The sequence below is a fragment of the Narcine bancroftii genome, chromosome 9 (genome assembly GCF_036971445.1).
Source record: "Narcine bancroftii isolate sNarBan1 chromosome 9, sNarBan1.hap1, whole genome shotgun sequence".
Lineage (NCBI taxonomy): Eukaryota > Metazoa > Chordata > Chondrichthyes > Torpediniformes > Narcinidae > Narcine > Narcine bancroftii.
Window position 1 is genome coordinate 83,511,021 of NC_091477.1, and position 16,578 is coordinate 83,527,598.

The following is a 16,578-nucleotide window of genomic DNA, read 5'->3' on the forward strand; positions in this document are numbered from 1 at the left end:
TTTATTTTGTAAAATAATTTTAAATTCAATTAATTATATATTCCATTATATGTAATTAAACTTACAAAATAAATATAAAAAAAACTATCATTATAATTTACCTAAACCCCTTGTTTTTGATTGTTTCCCTGAATGTTTTTAATAAACAAGGTCTATAAGCTATGGAAAGCCATTGTTTGTCGGGGAAGTGGTGGGGGGGGGGGGGGGGCTTCTGCTGCTGTTTCAGGCAGTGCAGCAGGGTGGAGTCAACCAGCAGACAATGAATGGGGTGAGTCAAAATGTCCAGCATCAAACTGTGGTCACCAAACTGCAAGGGCCATAATGTCCTAGACATATCCATAGACAACATTCAGATCAAGATGTCTCATCAACAAACCAAAGAGTGTTAACGGGCTTATTAAAAAAAACTGGTTGACATTCCTTGAAATAAGATTCTGAAGCACTAGGACATACCATTTGGCTCACTGGTCTATGCTGTCTGTTATTTTTAACATGAACTTATAGATTTCTGCAGCATGGAAACAGGTCCTTCGGCCCATCTGATTTCACCCAGCAGAACCTGTCAGCACACCTTTCGATTCCTTTCCTTTTCATGCATTTACTTAGCTTGTGATTAGATGTATTTAAATTTGCAAAGATTCCTACTTAGTCCAAAATGGTTCTCTGATGGTCAGTTTCTGCAAACAGATGGATGAAAATACTAAATTATTTTTTCTGATCATACTGATATTTTCATTATATTCATGAAGTGAAAATTAACCCTATTTATTCTTCAAATAATGCTTCTGCCATGTGAAGTTGAGGCTTATCTGTTGCTGCCTTTGTGTAACCCTGTAGATACTTGTAGATTATTCAGGGAAGATATTTAAAGATGTTAGCAATGATGGGATGGAAACAGAGAAGACCCACATTAACTTCAGGTTAGAGTGCCCAAGTCAAAAAAAGGTACCATGGGCATGCCCCACCTTAATTAGGCAGTGCAATCCACAACAATTTATGAATAGGAATTGAAGCTACATTTAATGCAAACTAAAATTGCATCACACAGACATCGCGCACTGAAACAGGCCCATTAGCCACCATACCTGTGCAGGCCATAAAGTACCCATCCACATGAATCCAACTTAGCCCACCACATTTGGGGCCCCAGACTGTCCTTCATTTGTAAATCTGTGGAGGCCATTTACTGCAACCAATGCTACTGATGTGGCCTCCTCTACATCGGAGAGTCTGCACACAGTGCCTTCATTCTGCCCTCTGTAACACCAAGGATCTCCCAGTGGCCAAACACTTCAATTCCACATCCTGTGGCCATACTAACGTTTGTCTATGGCATCATGTAAAATGGAGAAACAATACCTTATATTCCGTCCCAGCAGTCTCCAACCAGATAGCGCCAGTATCAATCTCCAATTTCCGGTAACCCTTCCCCCCCCCCACCCTTTCCTCTGGACTCTCACTTTCCCTTCTCTCTCTGACTCCCCTTTCCTTCCTTTTCCAATTGGAGAACACTTTCTCAGCCCCTCCCCAATCACCTCTCAGTTCTTACTCTTCTTCCCCATCCCACCTATATCTACCATCACCTTCTAGCCTGTGCTCCTCCCTCCATCCTCTGCCCCCAATCCCCCATAATACTTCTTTTTTGGGCATCTGCTGTTTGATTTTTGGCACACCTGAAGAAGGGCTCAGCCCTGAAACATCGACTGTCTATTGCTCTCCATGGATGTTTTGTGAACTGCTGAGTTTCTTCAACACTTTTAATTTTAATTGAATTTAATTTTAATTTAGACATACAACACAGTAACAGGCCCTCCTGGCCGACAAACCCTTGGCGGATATGAACCTGGGTTGCTGGCGCTGTGATAGCGTTGCACTAACTGCAATGCTGACCACTTCATGTACTGCAATCAGATACCATTGTCTACTAAGAACACAGGCTGGCAGTTTCACTGCAGGAAGCTACTTAAAGAGATTTTCTTTATAAACTAACAAGGCAATTGCTTCTGTTGATACCTGTGCAAGGATTTACTACGAAGCAATGATCATTTAAGGCTATGAAAGCAGTTATTGAATGTGGGACATCTTGATTCTGTAAGGGAATAAAACAAATGAATGTTAATTGATCCTTATTGAAAACTTCCAGCATGAGATCAGGTGGCCATTTCCAGTGTCAACATATTGTTATCAACATAACCCTACTATTTAATACACAGTTCAGGCAGGGTATGTCTGTTTGTCGATCAATATTCTGGTTGGTTGTATATCTGGGGTGACATCCCTCAACACTGAAACGAAACATGTATATTTTGGGGTCTTGGGATTTATGTTCAGAAACCATTGGAACAAGCACCAGTATTGGAATGTTCAAAGCAATTCTGTCAGATGGGATGTGCTTCCATTGTAAATATGTAACTCTGCAAAGTTAATGGTTCACAATCAAAATGTCCATGTTAAGTAGGCAATTATAACCATTAAAACTGAACTTAATTGCTTATTGTTATCTTTGTGTTTAACTGTATGAAACCTCACCACTCAGGATTTTAGCAGAGATATGAGGCTAAATCCCAATGTTAATGCTGGCTTTGGGGAAAATCTTCACTCCAATCTTTTAAATTTCTGGATAAAACTTTCCATCATTAGCGTTTTATTTTTCCACCTGATAGGTTCATTAAATCCAAGTCAAAATAAAATTCAGTAGATTCTATCTGCTGAGATAACCTCAAAATAAGACACACCAGACATTGTAAGTTACAATGAAAGTGACCATCTGGAATTTGAGTCACTGTAACCTTTGCTCGGGGCAGGGCACAGTTTATTTCCCAAGCCTTGGAGATCAGAAGGTACGTTGGCACCTTTGGATAGCTGTACAGTAAATGCAAACCACCTGCTGAAGTAACTCGGGGGAGAAAAAGAGTTGTTAATGTTCCGGACCGATCCCTTCAATAAGGGTTCTTCATCCAGCTGATTCTTTGTTACTCCAGGCTCAGACATCTGCAGTCTCCTGTGTGTATATTAAATAAATTTTCTGAGCTCATTAGGTGATCAAATAAAAATGATTTCTGTAAAAGAATATACAAGCTGAGTTCACTCTCTGGACTTCAGTCAATTGGGCAAGAAATCCAGTTTTAATAGATATAAAATAGAAATCTAGTGGGTAGGGGTCTAGATTTGATCATCTATATCTCTTGCTCTTTTTTTCCTCTCTTTTAAATTTAAAAAAATCAACATGGTTTGCAGTGTCATTTACTTATGTTTGTTGAACCCTCTCCGAGGAATTAACATCTATGTTTTCACAATTCTGTAGTAACTTTTACATTTTATTTCTTAATTATAACAAATGATATATTAACAAAATTTAATGGATCCTATTTGTATAGCTATGCAGAATCCAATAGAGATTTTGAAATGAAAGAAATAGATATTCAAATGATGTTGAATGCGATTATTAGAGGATAAGAATATTTATTTTGGCTTTAACTACATTTAATAATAATCCAGGAGAACTCCATTAAGTTTAAATAGCATATTTATTATACAGCGACAGCACCTCTACAGCTGTCATGTTAATTCACTGTCCTTCTTATGAAAAGTCACAAGTACTAAAATAGTAATAAAGCCCCTTTCAAACTTGCATCCCACTAAATTGACTGTTCAGTGTCCCAGGATAGGAAAGGGGGGGGGGTGTCCTGGCTTTTCATGCTTGACCACTCTTAACTGGGACACTGACACTTTCACATTTGCAAGGAGCCATCCACAGGGTTAGGACTGTTCAACCTTCTACCAGTGATGTCATGACGTATCGGGTGATGGTGAATCTGCCCGAAATCCTGATCAATGTATTATGCACAAAATTAATCATGTCTAATTATAACATAATTAAGTTTATGTACAGCACAGTATGAGCCCTTCAGTCCCTGTTGTTATTGTGCCAACCTATATAAACCTATATAAGGGACTGTGGGAAAGTGCTAGCAATAAATAGTAATAATGGACAATTTTTAAAAAGCATTGGAAAGTTGGTAGCAATATAGCACACAATTTATATGGCGTGGGCAATTTTGTAGTGCGATACCGTACAATTTATATAGTGTGGGAAAGTTGGTAGCATTATAGTGTACAATTTATAAATACTGTGAGAAAAAGTGATGGCGGGCATGCCCTTCCAGAATTCCATGTGGCAGAGAAACGGCTGTATGCCCAGTTGCATGCACGGAGCATTCATGGAGGGGTTTCTCTGCTGCACGGCATTCTGGGAAGTCAGGTTCGCCATTGCTTTTTCCCACGGTCTTTATAAATTGAGTGTTAAGAAAGTAGCAATATTCCAACACTGTTTGAAAATTGTCCGCTATTGCTATTTATTGCTATTTATTTCCTATCTCTCTCTCTCCCACTGCGACTTTCCCACAGCAAAGTTTATTCCTTCATTTCAATCTTTTCTTCCTTCATATTCCTGCACGCACACAAAATCATGGGTCATTTCAATCTAACAATGCAATTACCCGTTTCACACTTGCATGATTGCAACGCCAGCATATGCAGATGCCAGGGATTGTACTAGGGGTCGAGGCCGTCAATCCCCGGTATGAGATGACGTCATCTGACACTGGCATTGAGCTGATTTTGCTTTCACACTAAACACTTTAAAGGCCAAATGGCGGTATATTTCTGGGATCACTAGCAAGTGTGAAAGGGGCTATAGACACATGCAGTAGGAAGACAGGCTGTCTAGCCCATCATGTCCATGTCAACCATTAAAAACATATCCACACTTATCCCATTTACAAGCATTTATAAGACCATAAGACATAGGAGCGGAGTTAGGCCATTCGGCCTATTGAGTCTGCTCCGCTATTCGAATCATGTATTTTCCTCTTGATTCCATTTTCATGCCTTCTGTAATTTTTGACACCCTTTCTGATCAAGAACCTATCAAACCTCCTCTTTTTCCCTAAACCAGTTCCCTTTCGCTTTAGATACCTCTGCTTGAGGGAAATTTCCTACTATCTACCCTTATGTTCTTCATTACCTTGTATCCTTCCAGAGTGCCCTCAGTCTCCTCCACTTCATGAAAAATAGACATGACTTACTCTCATGCATGAAACCTTCCATTCCTGGCAACTTCCTGGGACATCTCCTCTGCACCATGTCCAGTGCAATCATTCCATTACTCATACATTACTTCAGGTGTAGCCTAACTGATAATTTTAAAAGTTGGACACTAACCTCTTTGCTCTTACATTCTCTGCCACCTTCAGTGATCCTTGGACTTGTACATCATGAGCTTCTCTTCCTCAAGACAATACCATTGATTATGTCCTACTCTAATTTGTCCTCCCAAAATGCATTACTTTGCAGAAGAAAGTGTCATACAAATGAGCAGGCAAATTAGATCCATCCAAAATAAAAAAAAAATTTTTCATTTGTTTGAGGTGCAATACACAACTAGAGAAATCAATTTGAAATTACTTTAGATTTGTTTTCAATGTTGATTATAGGCCTGCATCAGGATTATAAATATCTTTAATAATTATCTTCATTTAATATCTGAATTGCTATATATGTATTGTGGAGAGACACGTGGCCCCCCGGTCTGTCTGAAATATTGTGGATTACAGGCAGTCACGTGTCCTCCCTGTCTGAAATTTATTCGGAAGTCACATCACTTGTCAATCAAAGTTGGACTCCGGCCACCCATTAGTGTACACCTTGAAGGTGGCTTGATTAAAATACATAGGGTCATTATTGGCTAGGTACTCAGAGCAGAAATGTACTTAACATCAACGCATAGCACATTCTTGCTCTGTCTCGTGGTCCATGCCCCGAACATCGCTACACACCACGTTGCTACTGTGGACATTGCTGGAAGTGTTGAGGGTAAGGTGTGCACTACAATTAAGCTGAGCCATAGTACACGATAGAGCAGTACTTGCAAAGAGCCACACCCCTGTTGGGACAGGGAACAGAGTGCAAGTGTGAAATTGTAGAGTGTGTACACGTGTGTGAGCTGGTAGAGCTGGCAGCCACTGGTATCGGAGTCCAACCTGGGTCCGAAGTGAATGTCTATATAGTTGTTCTCACTCGATGTTCTCCCATTTGTCTCCTGTGTGTTCATTAAAGTTACCTGTGGTTGTAACACTGTGCTCGGACTTGTCTCTCTGTGAACTCACCAAACCTGATACTCTTGCAAACAAAACATCAATGTTTGTGTTTTACAAGCAAATTGTTTGTTTGCAATTGTAAATTAGCTAAGCAGATTAGTTGTACACCTCTGTAAAAGCACTAAACGAAGCTTTCATGTACACTTTCAACAGTGTTGAAATCAACACATAAGAGAAGAAAGCAAGTCCCTTCCTTCTACCCAGATGGCTTATTGAGCTCTTGCATATCTTGATTGACATTTTCTTTCTGAATCAAGGAAAAATCTATATCATTAATTATTTCTATGTAAGTATTCTTTCTTGAATGCTTAATAGTCAAACCAATTCATATTCCTGAAAGCCTTTAAATACTAATGAGCAATTTTAATTTCACCCATATAGCCATTAATTTGTGCTTCTTTCATCTGAGCAGAAAGGGTTAATACTTTATCACAGTAATTTCTGTGACATTCCAAAATCTTTTGTTAAATGTTCCAAGAAAACATGGTATTTTTGATGGAAGAATTGACATCAGCTGTAAAGACTTCTCTTCCATAATTTAAACTAAGTGCTCAGACACATTAACTGTCATTATTGTGAACAAGGCAATGAGGAACTGATGATCATCAACAATGTGATTTGAGTACAAAAGCAGAGCTCAGTCAAGTCTGTCTTGCACTCCAGTCCATTTATATCTTTTGGAACTGTAGCCGTAAAGGCACTGAAACCCATTTAATGAGAAGGGTTTGGCTCATATTCACTGAGAAATGCTTGGCTGGTGGCAATGCTCAGATTTTTTTCAAAAGAAAGTGGCCAATTGCCTAAACAATTCAGGCAGGCTCAGTTCACCTGCCCAGATGAGCCATGTGGACAGATAGTGATTGCTGATCTCTTCCTTAATCAACGAGGCAGCAACCAGAGAACAAAACTACAAACTGCATCTTAGAAACCATCCATGCCCTTATGAGACTAGTTTTTCTACTGCAGGGTAAATTATTCAGTAACCAGACTTAAATTAAAACAACTGGATATGTCCCAGCTTGCAACCATAGATTGCAAGCTGGGACATATCCAACTTAAATCTGTGAATGACACATCTTATCGGTAAGCTGCTACTTTCCCTGCTGGCTGGCATATGATAACATAAATGAAACACAGCTCCCTCTAAAAGCATTGCCTTTCATTTGATGTGGGCATTGGAGGCAGTATAAGCTGAGCTGAAGCCCCACATTATCAGTGGAGGACCAGTATTCAGAGTTTACTTTGATGAGCTGCCATTATTTGCAAAAAAAATTGAATTGCACAGGGGAATAGGGAGAAAACTTCTGCAGTATTCCAGTGGCTGAAAATAATGTGTTTCATTGCCGAATTTATATTGCTGAACCCTTTTCTTGAAATAATGCAATACTACTCCCACAGACAAAGAAACCATCTTGTTTGTGGCATGGGACAACTTCAATTTTCTTCAGCCAAAAATCCAAATCCCTCTCATAATCAGACTGTGAAATGCACATTAGATAAGACAGGGCAGCCTCTGTCTTACTTCCATGCATATCTAACAAAGCATAATTACTGTTTATTTTCATGCAAATTATTTAAAGAACCAATTAGAGCCATATCTGGTGATCCGGGTTAGCAGTCAGCACCTTTCCATGAAATATTGAGGCTGAATTGTTGCATTAACCTGGTCGTTATTTAACATCTCACCAGTGTGGGGCCAGCATGTTAGATTTTTGAATGCAGCTTGAACCAACATCTTTTTTAAAAAATTTAAATAAGGAAAGGAAAAGGCCAGCATTTCACAGAATGCTTTACATCATGAAAAAACTCTGAAATGCAACAACTTTTCTCATGTGGATAACACAACACGGCGAGTTTCAGCGATGTTATTTCTTGGATAAATGCCGGTGATATAATTGGAGCTAACCCCTCTGCACTTTAATTTTAATTTTTAAATTTAGACATACAACATGATAACAGGCCATTTCAGCCCACGAGTTTGTGCCACCCAATCAACCTACAACCCCCAGTACATTTTGAATGGTGGGAGGAAACTGGAGGCCCGTGGAAAACCCACGCAGACACGGGGAAAATGTACAAACTCTTTACAGACAGCGCAGCGTTCGAACCCTGATCCCGATCACTGGTGCTGTAAAGGTGCTGTGCTAATAGCTATGCCAACCGTACTGCCTCAATTATTCAAAATAATGCCATTCAACTCTTAAAATTGTTGAAGAACCTGATTTGAATTTCTCACCAGGAATGGAAGCACCTCCAACACTGCCTCAATACTGCTCCAGAAAGCCTGCTCAGTTTTTTTGTTTCTGAGTCACTGGAATGAACCTACAACCTTATCACAGTGAGGGTGGTTCCATTTCATCCAAGCGACTCTTTAGTGACAGTGGTTTTCTCTCTTATATACCCAACTTTACCCTTCTACTCTTCTTCATGTTCACCCATTACTGGGTAGACAAATTTGGCTCCAACCCTATCTACAAATTAGCTGATGACACCACTCTTGTTGGTAATGATGAGGCAGAATATAGGTTGGAGAGCAAGAATTTGGTTGGGTGGTGCCAGAAGAGTAAGCCTGCTTTCAATGTCACCAAGAACAAGGAGCTTATTGTTGATTTTAGGAGGAGAAGCCAAGGGACAATACCCCTGTCTGCATCCATGGGTCAGAATAGAAAGGGTTACAATCTTCAAGTTCCTTGGAAGACCTTTCCTGGAGCTAGCACATTGAGGCAAATGTGGAAAGGCACACCAACACCTCTGTTTTCTAAGTAGTCTGTGAATATTTGGCATGTTATTGAACATTCTATTAAACTTCTACAGGTTCACTGTGGAAATTATACCGACTAGTTGCATCGCGGCTTAGTTTTGGAATTCAAATGCTCAGGAAAGTAAAAGGCTCCAGAACAAAATAGGTAATCACAGCCTCTATGTGAAGTGCTGCTTAAAGGCAGCTGCATCATAAAGGACCCACATCACTCTGGTCACAATCCTTTCTCATTGCTACCTTCAGGACGAAGACACAGACAGCTCAAATCCAACACCTCTAGGTTCAAGCATAGTATGTTTCCAACTTATCAGACTCTTGAACCTCCCCTTGGTACACTACTCAGAGATTGCTCCGGCCCAACATGAAGAAGGACTGTCTGTACACTTGAAAAGTTACTCTTTTTGCACTAGGATAACTAAGTATATTTATTATCCATCTATCTCTTGACTTAATCACCTTTCTTTTCAAACATTTATGTCATTCTCTTTGAAATTATGGCTTTACGTTAATCATATGTGGTGCACTATTCCACTGTAAACTAGTCTTCAGTTAGAGAATTTTCCTCTATCTTTTCTATTCTTTTTGATTCTCTAGAACCTGACTCACCCACAGTGCAAATAACCTGTCACTGTTTATCGTCAGCAGGTTCTCAGTGTTTCACATTGATCTTCAGCAGTGCTCCTCTCTCAGCATTGTTCCCATTCACTCTCCAGCTTCTGCTCCCTGTGGCTCTGTAAAGAACCTGCTCCAGCCTCATCCAGAACAATTCCCCATCCTCATATCACCCCCAACTTCTTTATTCTTATCTATCATACTAACTGAGCACCACTTCCCATGTTCCTTCTGATCTCCAGTCTTAAATTCTCCTTCATCGCATGCTTTCCATCTCCACCCCCCCCCCCCACCCTCTCATTATCCGTGATCTTCATCCTATTCTCTGGTTTTCATTCTTCAACTGTAACTCTCCCTCTCTTTATCTGCAATCCCAATTCTCCATCTTTCCCTTCATTTCTCTGCCCTGACCCCCATTTTCCATGTCTCCATCATCTCTTAGGCTCCCACTTTCAATCCCACTGTCCATCTCTCTCCAGGGTCCCTTTTCTCCCTTGGAGCCCCTTCTCATGTTGCCAAAGATTTTCTTCCTCTTTGATGCCATCCCTGGCCTAAATTCTCCCATCTCTTTCTCATTGCTATCACATTAATAAACAGCCCTCCACATCACGCCAGTTATTGACCTTTCCTAATTTGACATTGTTGCCACAGAACACTCAAAATCTAAGCTCTCCAGGCTCCTGCTTTTTCTTCATTATGTGGTCATGAGCTCTTGTACTGCTTGGATGACAGCATTGAGGTTTGAATGATAGCTGGTGACATCACACAGCAATGGAAAATTGAAACAGCCAATCTCTATCGCAGATTAGGTGAATAACCTCAAAACTCACAGTCCCTAACTGAGAATAACCAAACCTAAGAATAGTTCACCAGGCACATCTGAAGGCAAAATGATTACATTTAGGCTAAAGGGACATGAAAACTGATGAGCATTAATGGCAATTCATCATTGTCATGGTATTTTTCTTTCTGGTGCCACGTGACAAATTCTTGTCGACATTCATTTAGATTTCAGAACTGACGTTGATGGAATTTAAACTTATCTTCTGAAATTAAGCTGTGAGTTGATACATTACAAAATCCAGTAACAGCACAGGAAGGTACCAATAAGATATATTCAAATAACCAAATTGCAGCCACACCTGTAAATTTAGGCCTCATGGTTAACATCGAGGGAAATAAGAGTTTGCAGAGATACATGAGGTCTGAAGCTACGTGTTCCTCAATAGACTGTAGGTAATAAACCCAAACTAGAAGGAAATAATGTGCAACTAATTTTCAGGAACAAAGTACCTGATGATAATAATGCAAAATAATTTTGCTTATTATCACTTTAATTACAGAAACAAATTACCCAACATCATGGCTTACTTTGTGAAAATTTCCAGTGCTCCTGCTATTTATAGAAACATAATTTGATTTCTCAGTTTCCATCGCATTAAGCAGCATATTCTGTTGTCGGTCATGTAATTAAGTGGCATCAGCTCCATCACGTCATGAATCTTATCTATAAAAGCAAGAAATCACAGATGCTGCTGGGTGCAATTACAAAAATAACAATTACAGCTAGAAGCAGTCAAAGATGAACAAACCACTGCATTCTGAAGGATGGAAATGAGATCAATGCTTGAGGCAACCTTTCAATTTCAAGTTGGATTGACATATCAGCTGGCTTTGCCCCTCTGGGAACTTGCAACTCAGTGCCACATTTCTCAGCAGGGTGTCTCAATGCATCCACAATGGGAGTTGAATGAAAGAATGCTTACTTCTGATCAGCAGATCAAAAGAAAACTTTGTGGGTCAGCTTGACTCTACCAACTGCATGTTGAAATGAGGAAGCTAGAGATGAGTTGAAGGTTAGTAACTGGACATAAAACTTGCCATTGGATTTACCATGAGCAGATGGAGATCGGGGGCAGATACACCACTACGGTCTCCTTCACTTTGCGCCAGCAATGTGTGACCCTTTCTCTTGAATGGGATTGCCAACCTTAAGTAAAATTTTCACTGCCTTTTTTATTTTTCTTTATTCTTCTTTCTCTTAGCATTTTTTTAAAATGGCACAGCCGCTGGTGTGGACCCGTGGACAATGGGGAGTGAAGTCGCAGCATTTCCCTGTGTGGTCCAACCACCCAGTCTGACTGCCATTAGTTCTGTTCAGGCTTTAAATGGTCTATTAAAGGAGCTGATGGTGGGTTCTTTTAAAATCGTGCAACTGACGGATCTTGGCCCAAGACGACAGCACCTATGATCGGCAGCTGCCATAAAGAGTTGCAGAGGACTGGTGTAGGACACCAGAAAATGGGGAGATTATCTCCTCCCCCTTACCATTTGAGAAGGAGAATCAGAGGAGATGATCCATGGGACGGTGACCTTGGCAGCGGCCCAGTGAGGGGATCTGAGGCTGAAAAACGCACAGGCGGGGGACTGGGCAGGAGAGTGGCTTGGTGTTGGCTGAACTGGTACGTGGTATCGGAACCCGGATGCAAGAGGGTGCTGGAGGTTTCCTGATGGTGTCAGAGGTGTGCATCTGGAGCTTGGATAGCTGACGATTTGGGCTATATGGCTGCGTTGGCTGCAAGAGCACTGAATGCAAAGTCATGGACAGTCCCTGGAGGGACTCTCTTGTGCTTGTCTTTCGCTGTCTGTACCGGGTGCTGGGCAATTTTTGCTGATAACAAATTTCTGTCTGCCTTACTGGAGACTAAAGGAAATTTTGTGTAATATCTGTTTCATCACATGACAATACAATAATCTTGAATCTTAAATCAATTAATGGCTTGGTATTTTAAGATGTGACCTCAAAACTTTTGCATGTTTCTTAATTATGTAGGACTGTTTGCACAGTTCTTAAATGACTGATTATCAGAAATATTTAACAACTGTTGAAAAGTAATTGACAGTCGCACACTATCCAAGACTACAGGTGCATTCCAGGTCCAGGATTTCAGGTTTTGCTCTCCAAATGTGAGTTGAACATGGAGAGATTCTGTTATGGAAGGCCAGGCTTGGTTAGTCCTGTGAAGATTAGTGAAGGTGAGTGGGTGCCCCAGGAGACAGGCAGATCATGTCATTCTCATGTCGCAAACATAAGCAAGAAACAAGGATGTGGTTCTTAAGACCCTGTGCAGGTTAAAAAAAAAGTGCGCATAGCCATCCAAACGCACCATAGTTGCAAACACGGTTTGAGCAAAGAGGAGTGGAAGGCCATAGAGTCAAATATCATTGCCAATATTTGTCAATATCAAGCAGAGAGTCAAACAGCTTGGAACTGGACTTACGGCCATTCGTCCCTGCCGACCAAGTTAGCATTCTGGCTGACTCCTATTTACCTGCATTTGGTCCATGTCCTTCTCAGCCCTTCCTCTCCATGCACCTGTTCAAATGCCTTTTGAACCTCTAATTACACTCACTTCTATAACTTGCTCTGGTAGCTCTTTCCAGATAAGGACAATTCTGAATGGAAATAGTTGCCTCTCAGGTCGGTCTTAAATTTCGGCCCTCCCAATTTAAGCCTATAACCTATAGTTATCGCTCACAAAAAGACTAGACAGTCACTTTATCCATTCCCCTCATGATTTTATACATCTGCATAAAGTCATCTCATTTTTTTGCAGCAAAGATCTGTCAAGTGTTCTGAAGGAAATCTTAAATATTTATTAATGTTTCCATTCCTCTATCCCCAAGCTCTGACCTTTCCTCAGGAACTGAAATTATGGTTTTGTCACTTCTTTAAAAAAAAACTTCCATTTTCAACTCTGAGTCATGTTCAGTATATTTTGAGTTTGGTCTGTAGTAACAAAAGGTTCCTGCAGATATTGAAGATAAAACATTAGGGTTAGAATCTATGAGGATGAAAGAGAGAATCGGAAATAAAAAAAAATGGAGTTAAATATGAAAGTCTGCAGGTGCTGTTGATTGAAGTAAATACACACAATTGCTGGAAATAGCCAGCAGGTCCCTCAGTGTCCATGGGAGACAAAGATATACAGTATAACAAATGTTTCAGGCCTTCAGCCTTCATCAAGGTATGACAAAGGGTTTGGGTCTGAAATGTTGGTTATACTGTATTTATTTGTCTCATATGGTCGCCTAATTATGGGAAGGATATAAACAGAGTGGAGAGAGTGCAGAGAAGGTTTACCAGAATGTTACCTGGGTTTAAGCATCTAGAGTATAGGGAGAGATTGGACAGATTAGGTCTTTATTCTTTGGAGCGTAGAAGGTCGAGAGGGGATTTGATAGAAGTATTTAAGATTATGAAAGGGATAGACAGAATGGATGTTGATAGACTATTTCCGTTAAGAGGAGGAAAGATTAAAACAAGAGGACATGAGTTAAGAATTAAGGGGCAGAGGTTTAGAGGTAACATGAAGGGGAACTTCTTTACTCAGAGAGTGGTAGCCGTGTGGAATGAGCTTCCAGGAGAAATAGTGGCGGCGGAGTCAATTGTATTATTTAAGAAAAGGTTGGACAGGTATATGGATGAGAAGAAGATGGAGGGTTATGGGCATTGTGCAGGGAGGTGGGACTAGAGAGGGGTGTTTGGTTTGGTGCGGAGTAGAAGGGCCTAATGGCCTGTTTCCGTGCTGTAATTGTTATGTTATGTTATATGTTATATGGATGCTGCAGGACCTGCTGAGTTTTTACAGCAATTTTGAGTATTGACCAGCTGTTGAAATGAATTTGTTCAATGTTTGATTGCCACCTGTAATCAGACATTGAAAGGTTTTTCAATTGAACAGATAAAGCTGTTCTGTGTTTGCAAAAACTTGCACCAGTTTAAGTCAATTATCATCATATATATCTCGGCATATAAGATGACTGGTATATAAGACAACCCAGAATTTCCATTTAAAATGTAGGTTTTGAGCTATAGTCACTGTATAAGATTACCCCAATCCAGGCACTTAGAGCTGAGAGCTTATTGCCCCTGTAGTCCTTTGCGAAGCATCTCACTGACCTGTGGAGTGATGCGGTTAAGCATGCTACTAAGCAACACAGTCCTGGCCATTTAAAAGTTAGCCAATTCATTTCAAGTAATGGCAGAATACTATCAATTACCAACCATAAAATGCATCATATGTTCCCTGTTGGTGTAATGTAAACACTGGTGGCGTCACTTAGGTGTCAGTTCTTTTACAAGAACAAACATGGAGTATGGCAACTGTTACCTTTGTTTGCTGTGCTGTTATATTAAGATGTGTTCGACAGATTTATAATACATTTTTATTGTTTTAATATAACATTACTATTAATCCACCTTCCAAACTGCAAGTTTCATTAGAAAAATATTTAGTGGTAAAACCGTAGGAGTTATGCAAGTGTTTTATCCTGTTCTCCATCATCATGGAGGACACTCTAAACCACAAGGTATAAGGCTTTATACTTGGTGTATAAGATGACCCCTGGTTTTGAAGTGATATTTTTAAGGTTCAAATTCCACTTATACGTCAACATATACAGCAGTCTTTTCTGGTGTTTTCTGATGCATAATTTTTTGATGTCAACATTCAAAAATCTTACAAGCCTTTAAAGGTAAGTGAATACAGCCCCACTATATGTTATAAACATTTTCCAAATACAACTTTCTTAGAGTTCTGGAAGGGATGATAAATTAGTCACACCAGTACGTGGACTGGATTCCTGGCTCATTAATATTTAACCTGTTAATTTACGAACTGCACAAATTCATAATGGGAAAATTGCACTAATCTTAATATGTGCAAACAGGCAATGCTCATTTTAATAGTAGTTTATCCTGATTATTTGGTATTGTAATCATTTCTACTTATCCTCTATGAAATAAACATTTTAATTGGAGCATTCAGTTGCTTCTTTTTAGGCATGTTGTTGAAGGGAAATGAATGGAGCTTTAACCTGCTATTTACATCTAATGTAGACTTCCTTAATGTTCGAAGTTCAAAATATCAAAGTTCAGATTTATTATCAGAATACATACATAATATCACATACAACCATAAGATATTTTTCCTGCAGGCAAGGCAGAATTGCCACCTATTGGTAGTGCAAAAAATTGTACTCAAGAAGATACGTATGCTGGTATATGTAAACAAATTAAGAAATGTAAACAAACTGACTATCCAATAGAGAGGGGAAAAAATTTAAAAAAATGTGCAAAAGTAAAACTCCTTAAATGAGCCTCTGGCTGAGTTTGTTGTTGAGGAGTCGATTGGTGGAGGGGTAGCAGCTGTTCCTGAACCTGGTGGTACAAGTCTTGTGGCACCGAAACCTCTCTCCTTAAGTGAGCAGCGCGAACAGAGCAAATTCCTTGGTGTGGATCCTTGATTATTGCTGAGCATTCCCTGTGGATGTTCTCGATAGTGGGGAAGGTTTTGCCTGTGATGTCCTAGGCTGTGCCCACTGGCTTTTGCAGGGCTTTCTGCTCGGGGTATTGGTATCCCCATACTCGACTCTGACACAGCTGATCAGCACACTTTCCACCACTTATCTGTCGAAATTTTCCAGGATTTCTGATGTCATACCAATCCACTGCAAACTCCTGAGGAAGTAGAGATTCTGACGTGCTTTCTTTATGATATCATTAGTGTGTTGGGTCCAAGAAAGATCCTATGAAATACAGACTTCCAAGAAATTAAATTTGCTCATCCTCTCCACCTCTGATCCCTCAGTGATCACTGTCATACACTGATGTTGCATGTAGTTAAAAGGGTTTGAAGTTTTCCATTCATCAACAGTATCAGCTGCAATTTTCATAAGCTCAAAAAATTGATTTTCCTGTATTTTTGAGGGATGAGCAGTTGTTATTGTAGCTAAATATGTGTATATTTTATCTAGTGTGCTGTTGGGCCATACAGACCAAGATAACCATTAATTTGTTTTCTGCCCAAAACTATATCAGGTAACTTCAACCAGCACCATGTTGTGACCAGAGTGAATCTAGGTTCCAATCTAGATTAGTGGCTATTTCTTATTTCCAGAAACTGTAAATAGGAACATTTCTGATGAAAGCAGGGTTGAGTTTTATTGGAATGCTGTTTATTGCCAACTGCCTTGACACACCTC

The 16,578-nt window shown here is 39.9% G+C and overlaps 1 protein-coding gene and 1 long non-coding RNA gene across 8 annotated transcripts in view; both read right to left on the reverse strand.

Moving 5' to 3' along the window:
• The window catches only part of clstn2a (calsyntenin 2a), a 453,983-nt gene that overhangs the window by 215,879 nt on the left and 221,526 nt on the right, over window positions 1-16,578 (reverse strand). The window lies entirely within an intron of this gene.
• LOC138742361 (uncharacterized) overlaps window positions 1-16,578 on the reverse strand; it is a 29,482-nt gene that overhangs the window by 573 nt on the left and 12,331 nt on the right. For 3 of the 4 annotated variants that reach the window (XR_011344104.1, XR_011344103.1, XR_011344106.1), the window contains 3 exons: window positions 13,226-13,340; window positions 10,903-11,038; window positions 2,014-2,089 (listed from right to left, as the gene is read on the reverse strand). This is a non-coding gene — a long non-coding RNA (uncharacterized lncRNA). The remainder of the gene's footprint in view (window positions 1-2,013; window positions 2,090-10,902; window positions 11,039-13,225; window positions 13,341-16,578) is intronic. The other variant, XR_011344105.1, reaches the window with a different exon arrangement.